The sequence below is a fragment of the Gallinula chloropus genome (assembly GCF_964237585.1).
Source record: "Gallinula chloropus genome assembly, chromosome: Z".
In the NCBI taxonomy this organism is placed as follows: domain Eukaryota; kingdom Metazoa; phylum Chordata; class Aves; order Gruiformes; family Rallidae; genus Gallinula; species Gallinula chloropus.
Genome location: NC_140089.1, coordinates 55,027,942 through 55,041,294, shown reverse-complemented (window position 1 = coordinate 55,041,294; position 13,353 = coordinate 55,027,942). Strand labels below are relative to the sequence as shown.

At 44.5% G+C, this 13,353-nt stretch overlaps 1 protein-coding gene across 1 annotated transcript in view; it reads left to right on the top strand.

Annotated features, from left to right (window-relative positions):
• Positions 1 to 327: 327 nt before the first annotated feature.
• MARCHF3 (membrane associated ring-CH-type finger 3) overlaps positions 328 to 13,353 on the top strand; it is a 79,915-nt gene continuing 66,889 nt past the window's right edge. The window contains exon 1 of the mRNA XM_084278788.1: positions 328 to 371. The gene's annotated coding sequence lies outside the window, so the exon portion shown is untranslated. The remainder of the gene's footprint in view (positions 372 to 13,353) is intronic.

Genomic DNA, 13,353 nt, shown 5'->3' with positions numbered 1-13,353 from the left:
TCGGGCCGCGTGCCCGTGCGCGCGCGCCCGGCGGCGCGGCCGCCGTGTCCCCGGCGGCGCCGGTCTCCGCGTTTCTGCCCGCGGAGCTGTCGCGTCTCCCCGCGGGGCGGCAGCCGCCCGCGTCCCCCCGCACGTTGCCGGTTTCCCGAGGGGGCGTCGCCGCCGCTTCCGAGAGCCTGGCCGCGTCCCCGAACTTGGCGAGCGCTGTCCGCCGCGCCTGCTTTTCAGCCCGCCGCAGGAGAAGCACGCCGCGTCCGAGCCGGGGAACGCGGAGGCGGAAGGAAGGGGCGCGCCCGCCCGTACGGCCCCGCGAGGAGGAGGGTGGGGTGGTGGCTGCCAAGTCCTGCGGCGCCCGCCGAGCCGGAGGCACGGTACGTCGGTCACCGGGGCTGGGGGGCCGGCGGCAGAATTCTGTCCTTTTTCGTTCGGCTGTTCGGGTTGTGTTCCCGGAGCGCGGCCAAGGGTCTGGGCAAATCGGGGAGAGCCGAGTAAAAGCAGCCTGGCGCAGGGGGCACGGCGCTATCCGGGCAGAGACTAACTGTTACGGGGGTTCCTAACTGTTATTTTTTGTTGGTAGTATAGCTGAGTTTAGCGCCCATCAAAAGAGAGCAAACCCCGGCACCGACGGGAAAGCAGGTTGAAGTGATAGAGGTGAGGAGACGCGCAGCCGGGTTTGCCTTCGGGACCTCCGCGGGGCGCGGGGAGGAGGACAGGCGGCGCAGGGCCGGGTTGTCACTCGGGCTGTGACCAGCCCTGCCCCCGTCTGGGATTCAGACTGGGAATCTGGTTTTTTGTTGTTTGGGGCTTTTTTCTTCTTTGTTTGTTTTTCCCTTTTAATCGCCAGGGATCGTATGGCTCTTTGCAGATAGAAGGGATTATGCAACTGCTCAGTAATTATGCCTGAATATGTTGGAGAAGTTTAACTGCCACTGACAACACATTTTTAAACGTAAGTCTTCAGGCAAGGCACGTGCAGGAGGTATGCCGAGTGATGCCTCAACTCTGACGTGGTTCTGTGCAGCCAAAGTGATGCAGCCAGTGAAAGCAGGGAGCATTTGTCTATTGGAGATGACTGTGCCCGGGGTACTTAGAGCCCATCCAGCGCCCACCGAAATGAGCAGAAAAGCTCTCACTGATGAGTGCACAGTGTTGGGCACTCCGGTACTGATCCCGAGAGGAGCACTCCTGTGGGTAACCCTCCTGTGGTTATCAGGGTTTGTAAAGGGAGGGGGATGACAGGGAGAGCCGCAGCGGACAGCAGCCATCCAAATTACGCTGTGCTTTATTTGAGCGTATTTGCCAGTTATGAATAGTGATGTGTGTTCTTTAGGGTTTTAAGTGTCATCAACCCTTAATTAATTGCTAATGACTTAGTCTGTTGCTGTCTGTTAGGCTGAGGAAGCAGCCAACATCAACTTGTTTTTCTGTGTTAATTACTACTGTGAAAGTGTCTCTGGGTGTATGAAAGCGGCTTTGAAACTTAAGAGATGGTGGTGTGCTTGTGTGCATTAGTTGCAGGCTTACTTGGGTAATAGACTCACCTGGGAACATATGGATTAGCTGGTGGCTAGATCTACCAGCCAGAAGTGACCTTGTTTATTATCTGCTCTGATCTCTTACTATAGGCCACAGCATTTCACAAGTAAATTCTGTATCAAGCCCATAACTTCTGTGTGGTCTTTACTAGCCATTAAAGACAGGCTCCATTCACAGCAGGAGTTGAAGCATGTTTCAATTTGCCTAGTGGTTCATAGGCTTGAGGTGTAAATGGGTAATACCTAATGTGTCAAATGTCTGTAATTAGGATGAGAGCTACTTTGGGCTATCAAAACATGATTTTGCATATAGTGCTTATTAAAATCCGTCAGGATAATTACAGTTCTTACTGGAACACGTACTCGCAGAGTGCGCTCCTCCATGTGAGGATGAAACACCATCAGGGCTCCTCAAGAAGTGCCTACGGACTTGCCGTTAGAAAATTCTTTACTGACTCTGAGCTGATGAGGTAACAGTACCTTGGTTTCTTCTGCTTTCCTGAATTTTCCTGTTGTGCAGCAGTCAGATTCTGCACAGCAGGGGTTTCTGTCTTACCCTGCCATGGCTTTCTGCAGAAAGAGGAGAAAATGCTTTGAGTCCCATCTGAACTTGACAGACCTGTGTAGGGTTGGGAAGGTGGGCTGCCTCTGCTGTCCCATGGCATGCTGATGGCCACTGTGGCTTCCCATGAGGTGTAGCTTGCAAGATAGCTCCTGCTATTTTTCCCCCTTAGATAAACCCTGCTGTTGAGTATGTATCAAAGCAGCCAGGGTGATGTCTCACCACCTCAGTGTGAGTAGGTAGTTAAGACTTTTGGAACATGTCAGAATGTCATAGGGCAGTGGGTATGACAGCACCCAAGAGAGCTCCTCCAAAGATAGCACAGCTAGTTAGTGCAGGTATGATAGCACATTTGGTGTTGTAGCTGCAAATTTTCTTCTAAAATCACTCCTTTCACCACTGGTTAGCTGCAGATACTGTTGACACTGACCTTCAGACCCTGCCAGAGACCAGACTGTGTATCTGCAGTGGTCGTAGAGTTAAGAGGAAAGCTGTTTATTTTGCATCCTCCTTTGACATTACTGGAGTTAGATTAGCCTCAAATGATTCATGGGCATTTGAAGATTAAGAGGTTATAAGAGCTCTATAACAGAGCTGTCTGTCCAAGTCCTGCGAAACAAATATCACAGCCTAGTGTCATGCTGATGTGGGAGGCAGCCCCCACTGAGTGAGAGACAGGAGGAAAATACATGAAAAATAAGGGGTAAACAGGGAGTCAAATTTTCCACCTTGCTCAGTTGCATCTTTCTCTCCATGTGGATGAAGTTGGACCTTACGGAGAGAAAAAAGGTAGACCTCTGCAGCACTTCATAGAGATTGGCAAGCTCAGGTACTGGCTGTGCTTTTACTGTGGTCTTCACGCTTGCTAATTTATCTTCTGTTAATGTGCCTACACAGTTTCTGGTGCCTCAGCTAATTCTTGCAATGCTAGTTGCAATGTGTATATTTGCAACCTGTGGGCTTGCACTGGGCAATACAAGAAGAAAAAATAGGAGAGAAAGAAAGACAGTGTGGAAGAGAGGAAATCTGGCATGTTTCTGCTGAAGTATGCAGCTCATCTAAAAGAAAAATCAACATATGCCTGCTCTCTCCCAACACCTTCTGAATTTGTACAATTGCTTCTTCCTTCTCTGTAACGGATACAAACTCTTTTAGAGATGTGTGTCGTATTAGAAACTTCATCTACATTTGAAGACACAGCTAGCATCTGCCTAGCTTGTTCTTTGGAATTAGTTTTTTCTTTGGATCTCCTGAAACAAATCTTAAGAGGGTTTGTTTTATTTACCAACCTTCTGAATGGATTCATCCTGAGACCATCATTGATCGAACGACATACTACCCTAAAGATGGCTCCAGCTAGCCAGAGCAAGCCTAGAAAAGCCATTGTGGGCCTTCCTTTTTTTTTTCTTTCTTTTTTTTTCTTTCTTTCTTTTTTTCTTTCTTTTTTTTTCTTTTTTTTTTTAAATAGAGCGTATGTTACAGACTGAGGAAAAATATGTGAGAGCATTACAAAGGTAGAAACAGTAGGTTTACTGAGGGGGGTGTCTTCCTTTCCTTCTGGAAGCTGGCAGGAAGAAATAACTGCAGCTACTTAGATCCACAGTCTTCTCAGGAGGAAAAATATTAATGACGCTGTGCAGGAAGGCATGTCACAAAATTCAAGTACTGGAAATCATCAGAGTGGCAATACAAAGTAGAGTGCATATCAAGGATTTCTTGCATTGCCTCTATGTCATCCTCGCTGTGTCAGTCTGTGTGGTGCTGTGTTGTAGTTATTCCTCAGTTCCCTTAACACCCCTTCCCATGGCATAGCATCACACATCTCTCTTCTGATCACTGAACCTGTTTTCATATGGATATAAAATAACGGGAAGGGAAAAGAGACCTAGTATCTCATTTCACTCTCAGGTAAGCTTCATGCAAGTCACTGTAAGCCACAGTTAATTATTAATTCCAGTTATATTTTGTGTAGTGGAGATACTGATATTTTCAATTCCAGATTGATGCCTCTCTAACTTCCTTTTTTTTCACTGCAGCAACAAAGGCAGCAAAGCTTTTAGACACATACCTATTTTTAAGCATGCCAGCAGTCCCTTTGAGTTAATTCAGCTGAATGGCCCAGAGTGGCCAAGGGCAATAGTTTAATATAAGATTGTTGCTGGCCTGATGGCAGTCTGAGCTGTTGGGGTTTTGAGGGAGGGAGGAGCTGCTTCTCCATGAAGACTAGCATGACTCTGTCATGGCTGCCCTGGGTAAAGTCTCAACAGGGGGGTGCCTGTTATGTTAAAAATTCTGGTATCTTGGTACTTGCTTAACATCTTTAGTGGAAGATTAAACAAAAGAAAAAAAAAAACACATTGGAATTATCAGAACATTTTGTTCTGTCATTTCTAAGGTGAAAACTTTAGTTTCCAAACTTTGTGTTTGAGGTCAGCACTGACCCCAGCATGAATCTGCTTCAGCCCAACAGGGTGCTGCTTGATCTCTGGGTATCTTTGGCGTCCCCTCCTGCTAAAGCTCCCAGGCAAAGCTGCCTCTCCCAGGGGACACCTGGATGGGCAGTCTTCATTTTCAAAAACTTCAGTTTTTGACAAAAGACTCATTAATTCAGAACAGGTTTACCAGGCCATGTTAATTTCCATTGAAAAATCTGAGGAACAACATTTTAAGATGGATTTTAAAGTGGGAACATCCACGCAACACCAAACTGCAACAAAACCATGTCTCAGGCATGTCAGTTTCTAACCTGGAGTGTGTCTGCATCCCTGGTCTCAGCATTTCAGCATCCTTCCACACTTCCTTGTCTTTACCTTTTTTTTGCTGTAAGCTCTGCATTTTCCCTCATAAACAATTGTGCCCCCTTCTCAGCAGTGTATTTTACATGAAGAACAACCAAACAATTATTATATGTAGAAATGACAAACACAGAGAGCATGTTGCACTTGGGACTGTCAAATCACAGAGAGAGCTTTTCAGTGCCAAATAAATTTGTACTTCTGTGATAAGAAACAGAAACAAAAATAATGCAGCTAAGCATCTTGAAGTGACTGATATCCTTTCTACATCACAGCAGAGGTGGGCTTCTCTGGGAAATGGGGTTCTTGAGCTGCCTACATGAGCAAGGTTTTCCCCTCTTGCAGGGAAATATACACAGGATAAACGCTGGTAGAGAAACTGGTGGAAGATACTTTCTCTATGAGAGCAGTCCAGGGGTATTGCTTAATCTCTTCCCACAAACTCCCTTGCCTTGCTGAGATGGAGCCTGTCCTGAAGCCTTGTGGGAATTTGAATGGTGGGGTATGCCAAACTTCAGCTTCATGCTTGAGTTTGTTTCTTCTCCCTGTGAACAAAGGGGAGCCTTCAAAGACCCTCCTGCTCCAGCACACTTCTATCACAGTTGCCAGGAAGGAGACACTGCTTCCTTTCCATCAGACACTCAATGGCATTGAAGCAAACCTGGTATGCTTGAGGCTTTGCAGAGACCAGAGGGCTTGCAGCATTGGTTGCAAGAATCAACATGGCCCCTTACAAGTGGGGATGATGCATGTCATTGAAACTGGAGAAATGGTACAGGGCTCAGCTGGCTCAGTAGTGAGCTGACTCGGGGAGGTATGCCAGCAGAAAATTGTGTGTTTATTCTCTAACAGAACTAATATGGAATAATGTGGCACCCAGAGTTGGGTTACTGTAAGTTACCAGTAAAAGTGAGGGGACAAGAATCAGTAGCAGGTTCAATGGGGGAATTGAAAGGAATGTAGTCTGAACACTAACACTGATGTAATTTTGCTTAAATGGGGGGAACTGTAGTCAGGTTTGCCAAATGTCACCCAAAAAACTTCTTTCTTCTGGGTCCATGGTGCTTCAATCTTCAGCTGCGCCTTCCTGTCCTTTTTTTTCTTCTTGGTTGTGATGTTACTGAGGGTTGAGCTGGAACATGCCAGAAAAGCTTGTTTGCAAGTTTTGTGTTGCCCGACACGAAGTAATGGCAAGTAGCCTCTTTGATGTGGTATTCGTGGGTAAGGCAACTTACAACCTGGCCACTGAGGCTTGATGAGCCTTGCCATTTCCAGTTAGTTACAGAACGCAAGATTGGGTTGGGATGTGATGACCTCGTAGCTCCTGCGTGGAGGTTGCTCAGCTCTATGAACTGCAGCTATTTAGCAGAATTGAACAAGGTTAAGCCCTGAGTTGTAATTAGTCAGGAAACTGCTTCAGTGTGTACTCAAGCTCCTGAATTACTCCTCAGGCCAGTTGGATTTTTATCCAGGTACGAATGGAAATAGTGTTTATTTGCTGGTGTAAACCACAACCTGCGTGAAGTCTTCTGCAAGTAGACAATGTGGCTATAAGCCTGGTGGGAAAGGGTACTTCCTGGGGTACAAGCAGGCATTTGCTCACTCTCCCTGTGCTTAGAACTGTGTGGAGAAGCCAGCTCTGTCAGAAGCTGTAGAGTTGTGCTAGCATGTGACCCAGCCCTATCTAGTGGGTCTTCAGGGTACATTTAAGGAGTTTTTTGCAAGTAGGAGCAAAATTATTCTGCCTCTACACTAGGCTGTATTTGAGCCTCATATTTACCCATGTGCCAAAAACCAGTCATACAGTTCTGGCATGACTGGGAGCATTAGATAGATTGAGGTTCCTCTTTGCCTGCAAAAGCTCATGTAATGTACCTACGTTGGCATCATCTCTGCTGCGGTGTCCTATGCTGACCCTGGACTGGAGCTTTCTTCACAGAGAAGGTGGAATGGGCTGCCCAGGGAAGTGGTGGAGTCTCCATCCCTGGAGGTTTTTAGAAGGTGCTTAGGCACCTGGTTTAGTGGTGGTTGGCAGGTTAGGGTGATGGTTGGACTTGATGATCTAAAGGGTCCCTTCCAACCAAGATGATTCCATGATTCAATGATTCTAAGATGCGCTGCATGTCCAGCAACATGTGTATATGAACACAACACTGAAATAGGTAGACAGTTTCACAGTTGCCACAGCACTATTAAAGTGTTTGTAGAGTGTTCCCCTGCACCGACATGCAGGTCAGCATGTCTCTGTACCTGGGACAGCAAGACCAGACAATGCGTAACTGGTTTGAAGCATTTTCCTGGGCCTGGTCCTAGTGCATGTCAGTTGCTCTGTTGTCCTTGTCCTTGGGTTCCTTCACTCTGTGACTGTTGGTTTGCTGCTGCCACACAGTTTCTTATACCCTGATTCTTAAAAACAGGCCACAGTTGTGTACAAGTGTTATTTGATATATGGATGTTGTAACAAATTCCTGTCCAGTAGCAATGCATTTGCTGTGTTTTGTTCTAAGGAGTGTTGATTCCTGAACAACCAGCTTTTTCTTGTGGTTGTAACCCAGCTGGATTTCCTCGTACTGTAGGTAACCGTCAGCAGTTATCAGGGTATAACTGGTGAAACACGGTGCTTGACATCACAATATCTCAAAACAAACAGAAATGCTTTATATTTAAAAAAATTTGTAACCAGTGCAGACCGACAAAGAAAAAGCATATTTGGTAGAAGTACTTAGAGCTTATCATTCTTTAAATTCAGTATTTCCATAAAGAGGATAGCTGCTGCATGGTGACATGCATGAATGCATGAATACCTGCAACTCTTCTGGCTCATTTGTAATGTGCTCCTGCTTTTTGGTAAAATCATATTATGGGCTGAACACAGAAGCAATCAGCGTAAGGTGTCTGTATTAATTTTAAGAATATCTCCATTCTTTTTAAGAAACTTAAACTTTTTTTTTTTAATGGAAATTTTTCCTCTGGGAACACTGCTCTTCTAGGCATGCAAATGCTGGGGTTTACCCTTTTGTTCTAAAATAGCTAGCAGACTGAAACTGATTTTTTATGACAGAGAGTAGGAAATGCATTTTTCCAGATGTTGAGAAGTTGAATATTTTCACTTCTCCCCAGTTCTTAAATGTGCTGCCAAAAGTGATTGTATGCATTTCTTGCCCCGTGTCTGCCAGAGCAGCTTAAGGAATGTCGTCTTCTCCATTAATGTCATAATTCTGGGAAGACTGACATGGGAAGAAGAGAACAGTCTGTTTCAAGAAGGTATTTTGCGTTCAGTGTAGGGAAAGTAGCTTGCTTGCCATGATTTATGTGATATCCAGCTATCACCTCAGAGCCAGTTTAGCCAAAGGGTATTAGAAATTGACTTAATTTGTATGGGTTTCCCATCAGAATTTCCAGCCATTACACATGTTACGTAAAAAGTTTTAAAACACCATTTCCTAATAGATTTTGTTAGAAAAGACAGACACTGGAGCACTGGTAGGAAAAAAAAAAACCAACGTTTTTTCTGAAGATGAATCCAGGCTCTATGTGCGAGTCTGTGTTTCCATATCTGGTAAGGTGGCCCTGTAAAGTTTGACGGGAAGATGTTTTTACTTCGTATCTTCTGTGTGAGTGAAAGCAGCAGAGGCTTACAGAAAAGCGTAGCAGAAGCAGTTGCAAGTAGAAGGAATCTGTGATGGTTATGCACATGTAGCTGAAATAACAGGAGTGAGCCTGCTCTGCTTGAGCTAGAGCTCAGCCTGTGCTTTTCTGTAGGTGCAGTAAGTGCTTTAAAAAGCTATTTTGTGATCTGCAAATGCAGCTGCTTTATGGCAGAAGTGGCTCTAGCATTTCTGAAATACATTAGAATAGGTGTATTGCAAGCTGCTGTGAAGGTTGGGGAGAGTTGGGAGTTTTGGGAGTGTGTTTGTGCCATGGGAAGTACAGTATTGTTACTCATTCATGGTGCAGTAAGCCTTTCATGTCTCACTTAGGATCTGCAGATCAAAAATAGCAAACCTCCAAAATTTTTAGTGTACTTCAGCAGGTAAGAAATCAGTGAAACTTCAGCAGGTCGTCAGAAACATTGATTTGCATTTACCCAGGTATTTAAAAGAAGAAGAAGGAGATTTCTAAAGTACTATTCTTGAAATGTCTGATAAAAAGTATTAGCATTTAGTGCAGTCTTTTAATCCCAGTGATTTATTAAAATGAGCTTTTAATTTTTTTCCATTTGCTTTCCAAGATTGTAACTGTTCCTTTCCTTTGTACTTCTGCCCCTCTGAATTGAATCTCACTGTCTGTCTGTACTTTGAGTGACTGTGCAAAGAAGCGCGCTTTCATGCAACCATAGCTAATGTAAAGCCAAGGAGGAATTTTAAGACAGTTTTGAACATTGTGGCCATAATACTTTTTATCAAAACCACATGAAAATGTATTTCTGCTATCTCTGTGAGGAGAATATTAGCAGAGTTTTCATCATCTTCACACTGTGCTTTCTTGAGTCTTAGCTCTGTGTTAAGGGCTGTTGTGGAGGCATTCCATAAAGTCTAAGGGAGATTAAAACTAAAGCTAATTGGTTTCTATGTAAGCCACTGTAAAATTCTGAATAATAAATGGAAGAAATTGTCATTTTGTAATTATTTCCCCCCCTGCTGTTGAAAAACTTTTTCACAAAAGAATTATTTTTGTCTCCTGTTCTGACTTTTCATAATGGCAAAGATCGTTCATTATATGTTTTATTTAAAAATGAATGGAAATAATGTGATTATTGAGCATCATTTATATCCACGTAGTTTTCATGATGCAAAAGCAAATTACAAGAACACTTCTAGTATGTCAGATGAAGATGTTGCTGATATTACTCATAGGGGTTTCTGCCCAAGAAGCAGAGAAGATGCAAAATGGGGTTTTCAGAATTCCAATCTGAGCTTTAAGCTTTGAAAGCACCTTGTAAAACTTGAAGAGGGAGGTTACACAGCAGTGTAACATGTGATGGGAAATGTCACAGTTTGCAGAAGACAAACCAGTGCATCTTGCCACCCTGGCTGTTACCTGCTGCATGTATCTGAATGGCTGAGTGGGCTGAATTTCTCCGTTTAGGACAAAATTTAGGAACAGGAATAATTTTTTGGGGGAGTCATTCCCTATTGTCTCCAGACAGTTCAGTTTCGTAGTGAGAAAAAGTAAGACTTCTGTAGGTTTGTCTGCTGCTGACCAACTGTCTACGGCAGAATATTCATTTGGCCCTCTCTCATTTTAAGTCTTCTCATCTCTGCTTCCCTGTGAAATAGCTGAGCTTTAGTATTCCTGTCTGAGAATATATTTACAAGGGATTAGTTCATGCATGGAAGTCAAGATGCTGTTGAAATGCATAGCCTTGTCATCTGTGCTCCTGTTAGGAAAAGCTTGTAATTTGATCTATAAAAAGTATGGAATAGGTGATCAAGGGAAAAAATACGTACATTTAATTGGGTAAAACATACGTAGCTACTTTTACTTAGGCCTGACACACTGTTAAACTTAGCTGATCCTAACTGTTAGGCTACTGTTGTTCTCCCCAAAAACATGGCATGTGTTTAAGTTGAATGTGAGGACTATAAATAATTTGTCAGTGTTTTGTTTACTCACTGTTTAGCCACAGAATCCCATGACTGTTAGGCTGTGGATTTTTTAAGATGTATGAACTCTTAAATTAAAATCCTTGCAATTTTTTTTCAATATTTAATTTCATAATGGTTTACAAATTGATGTGTGAGCCAGAATATGATTCCTCAGCCTTCTATAGGAGAATTCTCAAGCTTTTATAGGAAAGGAAAAGAACCAGCCTAGTTTATCTTTGAAAATTGTAATTTGTAAAAGAAAAGGGGACCAAAAAAAAAAAAAAAAGGAAGCTTGGTGTTAACTTTAGCAAAATTTTGGAGCAGAACAGAAAGCTTTTCCTGTATCATGTCTGCTTACATTTGTAAGCAGTACATTTGGTGGTGCTAGACTGAGATCTGGCTTCCGTTACTGATAAGAACTGCCCCTCATGCTAGATTTAAGTAGTTGAACACATGCCCAGAAGCCTGAGTTATTTGGATGAGTAGGTAGTCAAGCAGTGATGTTTGAATTTGAATCTGTTACGAGGGCAAGCATTCATTCACTCACTGAGAGTCCTGAGCTGAAATAACCAGAGCTTATCAATACAGGGTACACCGCACACGTGCAGTAACATACAGAAACTTCTAGGCTCACATTTTCATGTAGAGTTCTCTGGGTTAGAGACTTTTAACTTCAGGTGACAGGATTCAAATCTGCCTCTCACAGCCTTTTGAAAGGAGAATTCAGGGGACATTTTTCTTGTTGGGGAGCTTTCAGTGGTACATGACCCTTTGGTTAAATTACAGATCAGTAATCTTTGTTGGGTCTGTAGGCATGAGCTGGAATTCCCTCCCTCCCCAAGCAGCAATTTTGGTTTAGTACTGTTAGAGGGAGTCCAACAGAAACCATTGTTGTGCAAGATGCTGTTACAGGATATTAAGCAGTCAGGCTTCTCTCTGGTAAAATAGGAAGCAGGTTGGCGGTGCTGAGCTTGTGAAACTCCTGTGTGGAACACCGCTCGCATTGCACCACAGTGCAGAACTGCGGTGTGCGAAACAGCGGTGCTCTCTGGACAAAGTAACTCCCGCTGGGATGGGGCTGCTGAAGCATGTCTGTGGCTGCCCAGTCAGCTGCAGGGTGCGATACGTTGTACTGCTCTTCCTGTTTGCGCTGTGTCTGGTGGGGACAACTTTCACCATAGCAGCCTGTGAGGTGCTGTGTTTTAGGCTTAGGGCTCAGCGTTGTCAAGGCTTTTCTTCCCCTGCCCCTGCAGTGAGTACATAGTAGGTTTTTGGGGGTTGGATGAACTGAGCTGCCCAAAGGGATTTTCCACTGTACATAGTGTCATGCCCAGCAGGAAAATCTAGGGTAGGGGAGAACGGAGTGGGGATGTTGTTTTCCATGTTGGCCATTGCTGGGCATCCATCTGCCTGTGGGAAGTGACAACTCACTGCCTTTGCATCACTGCTCTATTTTTTCTTTTTTTCCCTCCTTCCTTCACCTATTAAACTGTCCTGATGTCTACCCATTACTTCTCTTGCTTTTGCTCTTCATGTCGTCTTTTCCATCCCTCTGGAGGCAGGTGGGGTGGGGTGTGGTTGAAGCTATTGGGCAGGGTCAACCCACCACAATGGAGCATTGGGCAGACAATAGGATTGTTCTCCCAGGAGGATACTACTCCCTTTGATTTTGTCTTGATAGGACATCAAGTGGCATGGATCATCTCTTAATTTGGGTAAGGTAGAAGGTCCATAGTTCTTCCTTGAATGCAGATGTGAAAGTCATTAGCTGGGGTATAGGATTTTTTGCATCCCGTCCTGTGATCCAGTGCAGCATAGGATCTTGCTGGTCTTGACAGCACCTGGAATTCACCCTGGGAACATGGAGGCAAAACAAAGATTTGATTTCTTTTTCTTCAAGTGGTACAGTAAACAGAAGCTAAAACCAGTTTTTTTCCTGTGAAGTGAGGTAGTAGATGACAAGTAGATTATTTAATTTGAATGCTGTTCTACATAGTGTAAATATATATTTCCTAATGAGGATAACTAAGTTCTCCCCTTTATGTTTACTGCAGTCATGCTGTTCCATAGAATTCGATTGGAAGGGACCTTAAAAGTCAGCTAGTTCCACCCTCCCCTGCCATGGGCAGGGACACCCTCCACTAGACCAGGTTGCCCAGAGCCCCATCTAGCCCGGCCTTGGACACTGCCAGGGACAGAACAGCCACAGTTTCTCTGGGCAACCTGTACCCATGCCTCACCACCCTCACAGTGACACATTTCTTCATAAAATCTAATGTAAAGCTACCCTCCTTCAGTTTAAACCGATTACTCCTTGTCCTGTCACTAGGTGTCCTTGTGAACAGTCCCTCTCCATCTATCCTGTAGGTCTCTTTTAGGTACTGGAAGGCTGCGGTAAGGTCTCCTTAGAGCTTTCTCCTCTCCAGGCTGAATAATCCAAGTTTCTCAGCCTGTCTTCATAGGGGAGGTGCTCCAGTCCTTTGATCACCTTTGTGGCCCTCGTCTGGACTCTATCCAACTGGTTGATGTTTTTCTTTTACTCAGTGCCTCAGAGCTGGATGCACTACTCCAGGTGAGGTCTCACCAGAACATGAGTAGAGAGGCAGAATCACCTCCCTCGACCTGCAGGTCATGATGTTTTTGATGCAGCCCAGGATATGGTTGGGTTTCTGAGCTGCAAGCATGCATTGTTAGCTCATGTTGAGCTTCCACCACCATCACCAAGTCTTTCTTCTCAGGGCTGCTCCCAATCCGTTCTCTGCCTGGCCTGTTGGTGTGCTTGGGATAGCCCTGACCCATGCACAGGACCATGCACTTGACCTTGTTGAACTTCGCGTGGTTTGCACAGGCCACCCATCAAGCCTGTTAAGGTC